Source organism: Somniosus microcephalus, chromosome 14 (genome assembly GCF_052327205.1).
Source record: "Somniosus microcephalus isolate GS21.2 chromosome 14, FLI_Smic_1.0, whole genome shotgun sequence".
NCBI lineage: Eukaryota > Metazoa > Chordata > Chondrichthyes > Squaliformes > Somniosidae > Somniosus > Somniosus microcephalus.
In genome coordinates, this window is record NC_141000.1 from 95,458,821 (window position 1) to 95,469,570 (window position 10,750).

General features: G+C 48.9%; 1 pseudogene; it reads left to right on the forward strand.

Moving 5' to 3' along the window:
- LOC147107723 (uncharacterized) overlaps positions 1–7,359 on the forward strand; it is a 191,330-nt pseudogene extending 183,971 nt beyond the window's left edge.
- Positions 7,360–10,750: the final 3,391 nt, after the last annotated feature.

Consider the following 10,750-nt stretch of genomic DNA (forward strand, 5'->3'; position numbering starts at 1 on the left):
TGGACTGGAGTGAGTGGGCCACGCCCATTGTTCCCGTCATGAAGTCTTCATCAAGTAACAAGCCAGGGGGACCGGGAAAGGTCCGCATCTGCGGAGACTTCAAGATCACAGTTAATCCGGTGCTTCACACGGTACAATACCCGCTTCCGCGGATTGAGGATATCTTTGCTTCATTGTCTGGCGGGAAACACTTCACCAAGATAGACCTGGCACAAGCATACTTACAAATGGAAGTCGAGGAAGAGTCGCGCCAGTATCTCACAATCAACACGCACAGAGGCTTGTATCGTTATAATAGACTGGTTTTTGGAGTAGCTTCGGCTCCAGCAATTTGGCAGAGGGACATGGAGCAGGTCTTACAGGGTATTCCAAGCACTCAGTGTTACTTGGACGATATCCTGATTACAGGAGAGGACGAGGAGGAACACCTCGCAAATTTGAAACTGGTGCTCACCAGGTTGAAGGAATATGGCCTTTGAGTTAATCGCCAGAAATGCGAGTTCTTCCAGAAACGGATCTCGTACTGCGGTCATGTCATTGACCAAGAGGGGCTGCACAAGTCACCTGACAAGATAGAAGCTGTCGTGAAGGCCCCCGCTCCGGAAAATGTATCACAGTTGAGATCATTTCTGGGGTTGATTAATTATTACCACAAGTTTCTGCCAAATCTATCCACGGTGCTGCATCCGCTGAATGCTCTGTTGCGGAAAGAAGTACCATGGAAGTGGAGCGAGGACTGTAAGAAGGCCTTTCGCAGAAGCAAGGCGTTGATTACCTCTGAGGAAGTGTTGGCTCATTTCAACCCATCATTACCTCTTTGTCTAGCTTGTGATGCTTCCCCTTATGGAATTGGAGCAGTACTTTCACACAAGTTACCAAATGGCTCGGAAAGGCCAGTCGCATTTGCGTCCCCATCATTGACCTCCGCTGAGCGAAATTATGCCCAGATAGATAGGGAGGCCCTCAGCCTTGTGTGGGGAGTAAAGAAATTCAATCATTACCTGCAGGGCAAGAAGTTCACATTACTGACAGACCACCAGCCGTTGGTGTCCATATTCAACCCTAACAAGGCTGTTTCCACTATGACAGCGCAAAGGCTACAGAGGTGGTCCGTGTTACTTGGGGCACACCAATATGACATCGAATACAAAAGGTCCAAACAGCATGGAAATGCTGATGGGTTATCGCGCCTACCGTTGCCAGTAGTAGAAGAGGCGGCTACAGTGGACCCGGTAGAGATGTTCCACTCATCCATAGTGGAATGTCTACCAGTAACAAATTCGATGATCGAAAATGAAACAAGAAATGATCCGACTCTCTCACGAGTCTACGATTTAACAGTGGAGGGATGGCCAGCACATGGCGAACCAACGCTGCCCGCATTTTCGCAAAGAAAAGAACAGCTGTCAGTGTGCCGAGGAACCTTGATGTGTGGATCTAGAGTGGTGATTCCACCCAAACTTCAGCATAAGGTGCTAAAGGAGCTTCACGAGGGGCATCTGGGTGGAGTGAAAATGAAGAACCTAGCAAGAGTGTTTGTGTGGTGGCCAGGTATTGATGGAGACATCGAAGAAATAACCAAGAGCTGTCTAGGATGCCAGAAGGTCCAAAACGCGCCACCACAAGCTCCTCTGCATCCATGGGAGTGGCCCTCATCTCCTTGGCAAAGGGTACACGTCGACTTTGCTGGTCCATTTATGGACTCAATGTTTCTAATCGCGGTGGATGCACACTCCAAGTGGCCGGAGGTAATAAAGATGTCCTCCACCACCACGGAAAAAACCATCACAGTATTAAGGACCATATTTGCCAGGAATGGGCTGCCGGAACAGATCTGTTCTGATAATGGACCGCAATTTGTGTCCGAAGAATTCAGGAAGTTCTTAAAAAGGAATGGGGTCAAGCACTACACGTCAGCCCCATACCATCCCGCCACCAATGGATTAGCTGAAAGGTTTGTCCAGACCTTCAAGAAGGCCATAAAGGCCATGGGTAATGAAGACATCAACCTACAACATAAGGTAGATAACTTCTTGTTGGCGTACAGGAATGCAACACATGCGGTCACAAACCAAACTCCCGCCATGATGTTTTTCAATAGAAGACTAAGATGCCGGCTGGATTTGATTAAGCCAAACGTCAGAAGGGACGTAGAGAACCGGCAATTTCAGGGCATGAATGAAAGGCCAACTAGATCCTTTCAGATAGGTCAACAAGTTTTGGCCCGGGACTACCGTACCGAGAAATGGCAGCCTGGAACTATTGGGAAAAGGCTAGGGCCGCTGATGTATACCGTGGACATTGGTGACAGCATAATAAGGCGCCATGTTGACCAGATCATAGGGTCATCCACAAAGGACCAACCTACTCCACAACCTTACACGGCTAATGTTGAAGCAGAGATACCCAGAGCACCTACCTCCGATCTGGTAATACTGGAATCAGATGAACCTGACACTGTCCTTCAAGCCGAATCGACCTTGCCAGAAGAGCCTACTACCCCGCCGAAAACTACTACACCACCGAGGCGTTATCCGGACAGAGTCAGAAAGCCTCCAGAGAGACTGAATCTGTGAACTGTTTTGCATAAGTTGTATATATGTTATGATGTTATGTTAATGGGGAATAAGTATGTTGTAAGCTAAAAAGGGAGGATTGTAGTGTATGTAACTGTTCTACATTTAAGAGAACTATTGTATGTAACGTCCACCTTTAAGAGAACTATTTTAGGTGTGGCACTACTTTATCTTGGCTGCTGTATACTGTAATACCGACGGTGACCACACCGTATATATAAGTGCTGTGTCAGGATTTATTGGGCAGATTCGCCCTGACCTTCGAATAGTAAAGTCCTGTTAAAGTTACTCTTGTAGTCTGTGTATTAATTCGCCATAATACCTACAGACTTTACACTGACTGTGTGCACTCAGATCCTTAAATCACACTGTGTAAATACACCACATTATGTATGACTGTATGCCAAATTTCTGATACAGGCATTGCCTAATGTTTAGATACTCTTTTACGTCCAATGACAACATGTATAAATAACATAACATTTAACAGGAATTGCACCAACCTAATAGCTTCTGTTGGATTCAAGCTCCTTTTCTTCTGGTACAGATGCCCTGCAGCTATTTAATTATGGTGCATCAACACTCTGACAAGAGGCACTTTCTTCTAAAAAATCTACCATGTCATTTCATTTCAGACTTCTTAAATATATAAGCCACCTGATTACACAGAGTGATAGGTCCAACCCAGACAGCAAGGCATTTTCTGTAATATTAGACAGTGAATTCATCTCTTTAGGTTTTCTCCTTCAATGCATATGACCTAGGACCTCAATTGGGTTTCAATGTAAGCACATATTCCCGTATCATTCTCTTAAGATTTAATTTTTCTGACAAGTCATCAAGGTAAAGAAATTAAAACAAAACAGAGCTAAAGAGTGAATACATGTCTGTGTTTCTAGAACAAGTCTACCAAGAGACATGGAAGGATATAAAGTCCAGCCCTAGATTGCTGACATATCTACATACTCAAACTAAAATATATAATAAATGTTAAGAAAAGAAGAATACTTGACGTTATTCTGCCAAGCAGACGGCAGCATAAATGTGGGGTGGGCAGGAATTCTACACTGAGTTGCCGCCTGTTTTGGGGGCGGATTTAGTGCGGCGGGAGAGCAGAATGAACTGCCTCAAATCTGCCCCGAAAAAGTGCACCTGCGTTCTCCTCCCAAAAAAACAACAGTTCCCTTAAGATCTGCTAGAAGTGCTTACGATCCAATGTAAATAGGATCATGGGCATATGCTCAGCCCTTCTGGCCCACTCCCCTCTATTCACCCACCCCTCCCCCTCCCAAATAATGAATGCCACTATAAATATGGTGGTAGAGGCAGCAGCAGGTATCCCTGAGGTGGATACAATTTGGAGGAGGTCATTTTGTGTGCTCATACTAAGTGTTGGTGCTTCTTTGCCTGCATAGTAACTATTACTTCGCTCGGCTCAAAGTGCTTAGCACTCTAGACATGGATTTCCCTTTGAGGTTGCCTTTATTTTTGTATTATTAAGAGGTAGAGGATATGCAAGAGGCCAGATTAATAGCTCTTAGATTCAGACATCATAAAAGGCATCTCTTCCCTACATATGGACAGATAGTCACCAAGATGGTCTTACTTCGACTCCTCTAAATGTCTGTGCCTCAGAAAGCTGTGATTCTCCTCCCTGGGGCAATTGAAGAAATATGCCAAGTACTGGCCAAATAGGTGCATCCTATTTCCACAAGGAGAACAGCATTATCTGTACTAGTCTAGGTCACCACTAACTTAACTTCTTTACATCTGGATCCTTCCAGGTGATATCAGATGACCTGTGTCACATTAGACAGTCAGCAGCTCACCGCTGCAGAATCAAGGTCACTGATGCTCTCTTCAGGAGAGCCTGCACAATTCATTTCCTTCCCAATAAATTCAGAGAAGCAAAGAGAGAGAGAGCTATCCAGTTCCATAGGCTGGCTGGCTTCCCACAAGTGAAGGGAGCAATTGATTGAATTCATATGCCACTCAAAGCCAACTATGAAAACCCCCACTATTTTATGAACAGAAAGGGCTTTCCTTCCATCAACATGTAGATAGTGTGCGATGTTAATCACATGATCCTACACATATACACCAGATACCCGCAAGCTGCCATGACTCTCCCAGAATGCGACAATCCACCATTCCAGCCCTCATGGCCCAAAGCCATGTATCAAGATGGTTAATTGGTGACCAGGACTAACCCTTCCACTCACAACTGATTCCAGTGAGGCTGCCACAGACAGATGGAGAGAACATGGCATCCTGAAGTCTCATTTTATGCACCTGGATAAATTTGGTGAAGCACTGCAATACATCCCAGCCAGAACCTCCAGGATCATTGAAGTATGTTCTGTGCTTCATAACTTTGCCATGGAGGAAGGCTTGCTGCTTCTGGAACCCGAAAATGATGATGCTGATGACAGGAAGGGAGGAAGCACCTGCATCCCCACAACATGAGGATGGTGCCCAGAAAGGAGAGGATGGGGAACAGGATAGCCAGCTGCCCAGCCAGAGCAAGAAGAACACAACACAGCACAATGGAAACAGTGATTGCAGCCACACTGGAGGCCACCAATGTCCTTAGAGATTCTTCCTGGCTTCACCCAGTGACAACCCTTCTGACTCACTAAGTGTGTGAGAGGCCGTTAAATTTGATAGCCGCCGAAAACAGACGCGGAGATTGCGATGAGCGATTAATCCACGCTCGTTGATTCCGATGCAGGCAGCACACCAATTTTGTGATTTTAAATTTGAATGATTTTAGCGTCCAGCCAGCATTAACCATGCTATTCATTGGCTGGATGCATGAGCAGGGGGCCAATACCGTGAGCGGCTAGCCCCAGTTAAAGCTAGCCTGCACCTCTTAAAGGGGAGGTGCATTGTGGCTGCAGCAGGTGCTGGGAGCCGTGGTTGAAGAGATTCTGATCTGGGAAAGAGTGAGGAATGACACAAAAGGGGAGAGCTCAGGCTCCAAGGTTCTCGGACGCTGCACTGGGGGCCTTGGTGGAGGAGGTGGAAAGGAGGAGAGGTGTCCTGTTCCACAGGGGGGAAGAAGGCTCTTCAGTCACACAGTCAGAAGGCAGTGGGAGCAGATAAATGCAGAGGTCAATGCCAGGAGTCATGCCCCCGAGGACATGGATGCAGTACCGTAAGAAGTTCAATGACCTCACACGAGTGGTTAAGTTCAGTGAATGAATCTTCAAATGTCATATCCCACCAACTGCACCACTAGCCTCACATACTGCTCAAATCACCACACCCCCATCACTCACCTACCAACAATCTCTAGCAATCACGACTCATACCTAACATTCATATGCTTCACCTCTACCTCACACACTCAGCACTGCACACACTACCAGCTAGTCAACCATGACAGCCACATCACCCAAACAGATTGCATGACACTTACTGACACATTCCCTTCTCCCTTGCAGGACAAGGTGCCGCACAACTGGAGGCAGCAGGAGCCAACCAGACGTGTCTGCATGTCCTAACCCCCATGGAGGAGATGGGCATTGCTGAGCCCATGGCCAGCGGTGGGTCTGAATCAATTGAGGATGACAGTATCCTCATACCTAATCTTCCTTCTCACATCCCACTTCCTCCTCATCCCACAATCTCTTCTGACTTACAAGCTGCAGGTGGTGTAAGCATGCACCACTTACTTTCCCCCCCTCCCCTCACCACAACCTTACCCTTGTTCCTTTCTCCTTTCAGATACCCAAGAAGTGCAACCTGGCCAGTCAGTGGAGGAACAACAAGAAGATAGTAATGATGAGGACGCACCATCACTCAATTTCACACTCGCAGCCACCAGCTCAGATACTGCTACTGCATGTAATTTAGAGGATAGAATAGAGGTGGGGTCTGAACTTGGTGAGACCCTGAGCATGAGTGGCCAGGGCAAAGGGCAGGGGGCAAGGATAGCGCAGGTGCCAGCTCGCCGGAGAGCAAGGTCGCACACGATTTCTGCTACCGAGGACTCAGATGAGGGCTTTGATGGGGCAGGCCACAGAAGTAGGCTGATGAATATGCACAATGAAATGCTTGGTGTATTGGGAGGCCTGCCAGAAACCCCACTTGCAATGTCGAGGAGCATGGAGGGGTCCAACACCAACTTGGCACAGGGTTTTGCACAGAGCTTGGAACCCGTCCTTTCAAGCATGGAAGTGGTGGCCAACTCCATTAGCGCACTTATGGACCCAACCATGATGCAACGTCTGATGGCTGGTGGCTCAGCTTCCATTGCAGATCAAGCAGCAGCCACCCAACATCTGGGTGCTGCAGTGGAAGCTCAGACTGCTGTCATCATGGCTGTGGATTATAGTGTTCAAAGGGGCTTGCACGGTGTCGCAGCAGTCCGGCAATCTGTCCTCCAACAGATTAATAGGATTGCTGAGGCGCTGCCCCAGGGGCATGGCAGTGGCTCCATGGAGCATGAACCTGCTGTCCTCTCTGAGTGACAGCATTCGTCCTACCACCACTGCCACTCTGCCTATGCCCTTGCTGTTGCCTGTCAGCCAGCCAGCCTAGACTGCAGCCAGCCTAGACTGCTGCCACCCATGCCAAGATGGAACAGTCTGAAGCCGGGCCTTCTAGGCCCAGAGCTGCTCGAGGTCATCCTCCAAGCCCATATGCAGTCTCCTCCACTGAAACTCAGCAGCCTTCCACCAGCCATGCTGCAACCACTGGGGTAGCACTGCGTAGGAGCACTAGGACAGGCAAAGGCACATGGAAGACAGGCACTAAGGGAATGCACAAGGCTGATTAGCTGACTTTTGTATGTAATAAGGCATGATTGCATTTATAAATTTGTTTTAGAATATTTATTTTGTGGTGGCTTTATTTTTGCATTATGCCCAAGCGGATGCTGTGATGGTCAATGACAGAGGCAAGGTAAGGTCTTGGACTGTTGGTGAGTGCGGAGTTGGGGTGCCTGTTACTTGTATTGCACTCGGATGAGTTCATCATGAACAGTCCGGGCAGAGAGGGACTGTCAAGACTACCTCCTCCCTTCCTCTTCCTCCTCCTCCTCCTGCTCCTACTCCTCAGCTGGAGGCAAGGGCTATGCCCTCATGATAGCGAGGTTGCGCAGCGTGCAGCAGAGCACCACGAATCTTGGCACCTGCTCTGCCGAGTACTGCAGGACTCCTCCAGAGCGGTCCAGGCGGCAGAAGCGTTGTTTCAGCACGCCAATGGTCTGCTCTATCACATTTCGTGTGGCAGCATGGCTTTCATTGTATGCATGCTGCGCATGTGTGCGTGGATTGCACACCGCAATCATCACCCATGTCGTCAGCAGATAGCCCTTGTCGCTCAATTGGTTTGATTTGCCAAAAATGCAACTGCCACAGCGGACTGCCACAGACTGAAAGCATCATGACTGCTGCTAATATATCGGGCATTGACCTGCATGATTCGCTGCCTCTGGTCGCACACCAGCTGGATGTTGAGGGAGTGGAATCCCTTTTGGTTCCGGTACATGACAGAGTTGACATGCGGCGGCCACAAAGTGATGTGCGTGTAGCCAATGGCGCCCTGCACCATGGGGAAGACTGCAACCCTAGCAAAGCCGTGTTCTCGCTCCACCTGCTGGTCTCTGGCAAGAGAGAATGAAATGTAGTTAGCTGTCTTGGAATAGAGAGCAACAGTGGACAGACTCGAGCTCCAGCCTGGAAGGAGCCAGATGCATAAAGGTTCATGGTCATGGTCGCCTGCACAGTTACTGGCAATGCGGTCCTTGCCCTGCTCTGAGGCTGCAGTTGTGGCTGCAGCAGGTGGGAGATTTCAGTGGGGACGTCCTTACTGAAGCACAGACGTCTCACACATTGGGGGCGATTTTCCCAGCCCCAAGGAAGTGGGTTTGGAGGTGGGACAGTTGGCAATATGGCAAAAACTGAGGGCGGGTTCGGAACCCGCCGCCGCGCAATTTTGCCAGAGGCGGGTTTGATGGGTGTGATTCAGTCCCACCTCCATCAGTCGGGAGAAGTAGTTAAGACCCTTAAATAGTAGTTAAGAGCCTCTATAATCCTATTTGGACAGGCCTTTGTTATTTTACCACATTTTCAGCATGTTGCACGACCCTCCTAAACCACGCCAGCTAATCCTGGCGGGTTGACTAGTGGGTGACCTCCTCACAGCTGCAGCTCCAGCATTAAAACGGAGCTTTCATCAGGGAGCAGTTGTAGGTGGCAGAACTTTGGTTCCAAAGGTCTTTCAGCACCTTTAGCAGGCCTACCGAAGTCGGAGGTGCTGCAGCTTCTATCTCTCAACTGTGGGACCTCCTTGGAAGACCCTCATCCGCTTGGACTGAGCACTTCCCCAACGGCGGTATCTGCCAGCAGCATGGGAACCATTTATTTCCTTTCACCATGGACCTCCGATTCAGACGAGGAACAGCCACGGCAGCAGCAGAACCAGGCAGCTCAGCAGCAACAGCAGCAGGAGCCCCAACCTCCTGCTCACCCATCTGATGCTGCACAGGGCAGGAGGCGCCAGCACATGGAAGCACATCGTGCAAGGAATGCACTCATCCTGGCCAGATTTACATAGGTTGCCCATTATGGCACATGTGCTTGGCTCCTTCTTAACACATGATAGACAAAGAACATGACTTTCTGGCCTCTTTTCAATCTGACCACCAACCTGACCACGCAAGTGTCGCGGAGCCCACAATGTGGAGCTGCCTAAGCCAAAATAACAGATGCCATCACGCCAACAGTTTGCCATCACTTAATTTTAATACATTCCCACAGGGATGGCATTTCATCAATAAACAGAAACAATCACCCAATCTGCACACAGATCTTGAGGTTATATCCCTTGCCAGCTGGACCCACACAGCCTTGATTTCTTTGGGAGGCCTCTTCCTCCCAGATAAGGGGAAGAGCACCTCCCTGCTAGCTATCGCCCCCCTCAACCAGCATACCCAGCGACTCATCTGAGAAGCTCGGGGAGGCCCTTGCCTTGGAGCTGGCCATTCTTCAAGGAGATAACAGCTTGGAGGTGGTGCAGCATCGACTAAAAACCAGTGGAATGAGCCAAGGCAGCAAGCAGCCCTTAAATGAAGCTGGATAAATGACATCAGCAGAGGCGAGTTTCAGTCCCAAAACACTAATTGGCCCAGGGGAACCCACACCTCTGAAATCAACTAGCCAATTAGAGGAAAATCGCAAATTTTTCCCACCTCTCAGTGGAGGCGGGTTTGGAACCCACCCAAACCGAAACCCGCCTCCATTGGGAAAATCGCCCCCATTGTTCCTCACTGAGGTAGGAAAATTGCTCCCTGAACATCCTGGGTGGATATGGTCTCCTGCTGAGAGCCCTTCTGCCTCTCCTCCTCCACCCTCTTCCAGCAGCTTGTTCTGCTCTGCGTGCCCTCTATTCATTCTCCAAGTCATGCTGTATTCCAAGGGGAATGCCTACTAGTGCACCCATTCTGGCAGCAAGTGGTTTGTGCAGAAGCCTTGAAATCAGCAAAAAGTCCTTCAGCACCTGCCACACCACACCCTACCCTGTAGACTTTAGCAACTTTAAACAACTATAGAAAGCATCAAACACTTGTAGACTCAGCAACTAACCTGCAAGTAGGTGATGATCCCTTTAAATAGCGCTGGTGGGCTGTCCTTCCTGCTGCTGAACACTTGTTCAGCTGTGCGAGGTTAAGAGAGGATATTGGCTGGAACATTGAGCTCCAAAATGGCACTGCTGGTGTCAAATCAGCATTGCGCGCTGATTGACGTTATGATCTGCCTACTCTGCAACTTCCAGTGGACGTTCTCTGCGTGTACACTAACGCCTTCACAAATATGGCATCTGCCGCAATTCACCCCACAAGTGTGCACCGCAGATGCCATTTTGGAACCAAAACGGCACTTGTAGCACCAAAAAAATGGGTGCTCAGGGTCCGAATTTTGCGCCCAGTGTGTCTGTGCAGGTGCTTGCAGGATAAGATGCTACGATGAAGTTGGTGATGAAGTTTGAGGATAGGCAGCTCTAGAAGGGGGATGGGCACCAGGATGTAGCATTAGAAAGGAGAAACAAGGTGCACACAGGATTGGAAGAGACAGATAGCACTAGAGTAAGAAATAGTATGGTATTAAGAACATAAGAATTAGGAACAGGAGTAGGCCATTTGGCCCTTCGAGCCTGCTCCGCCATTC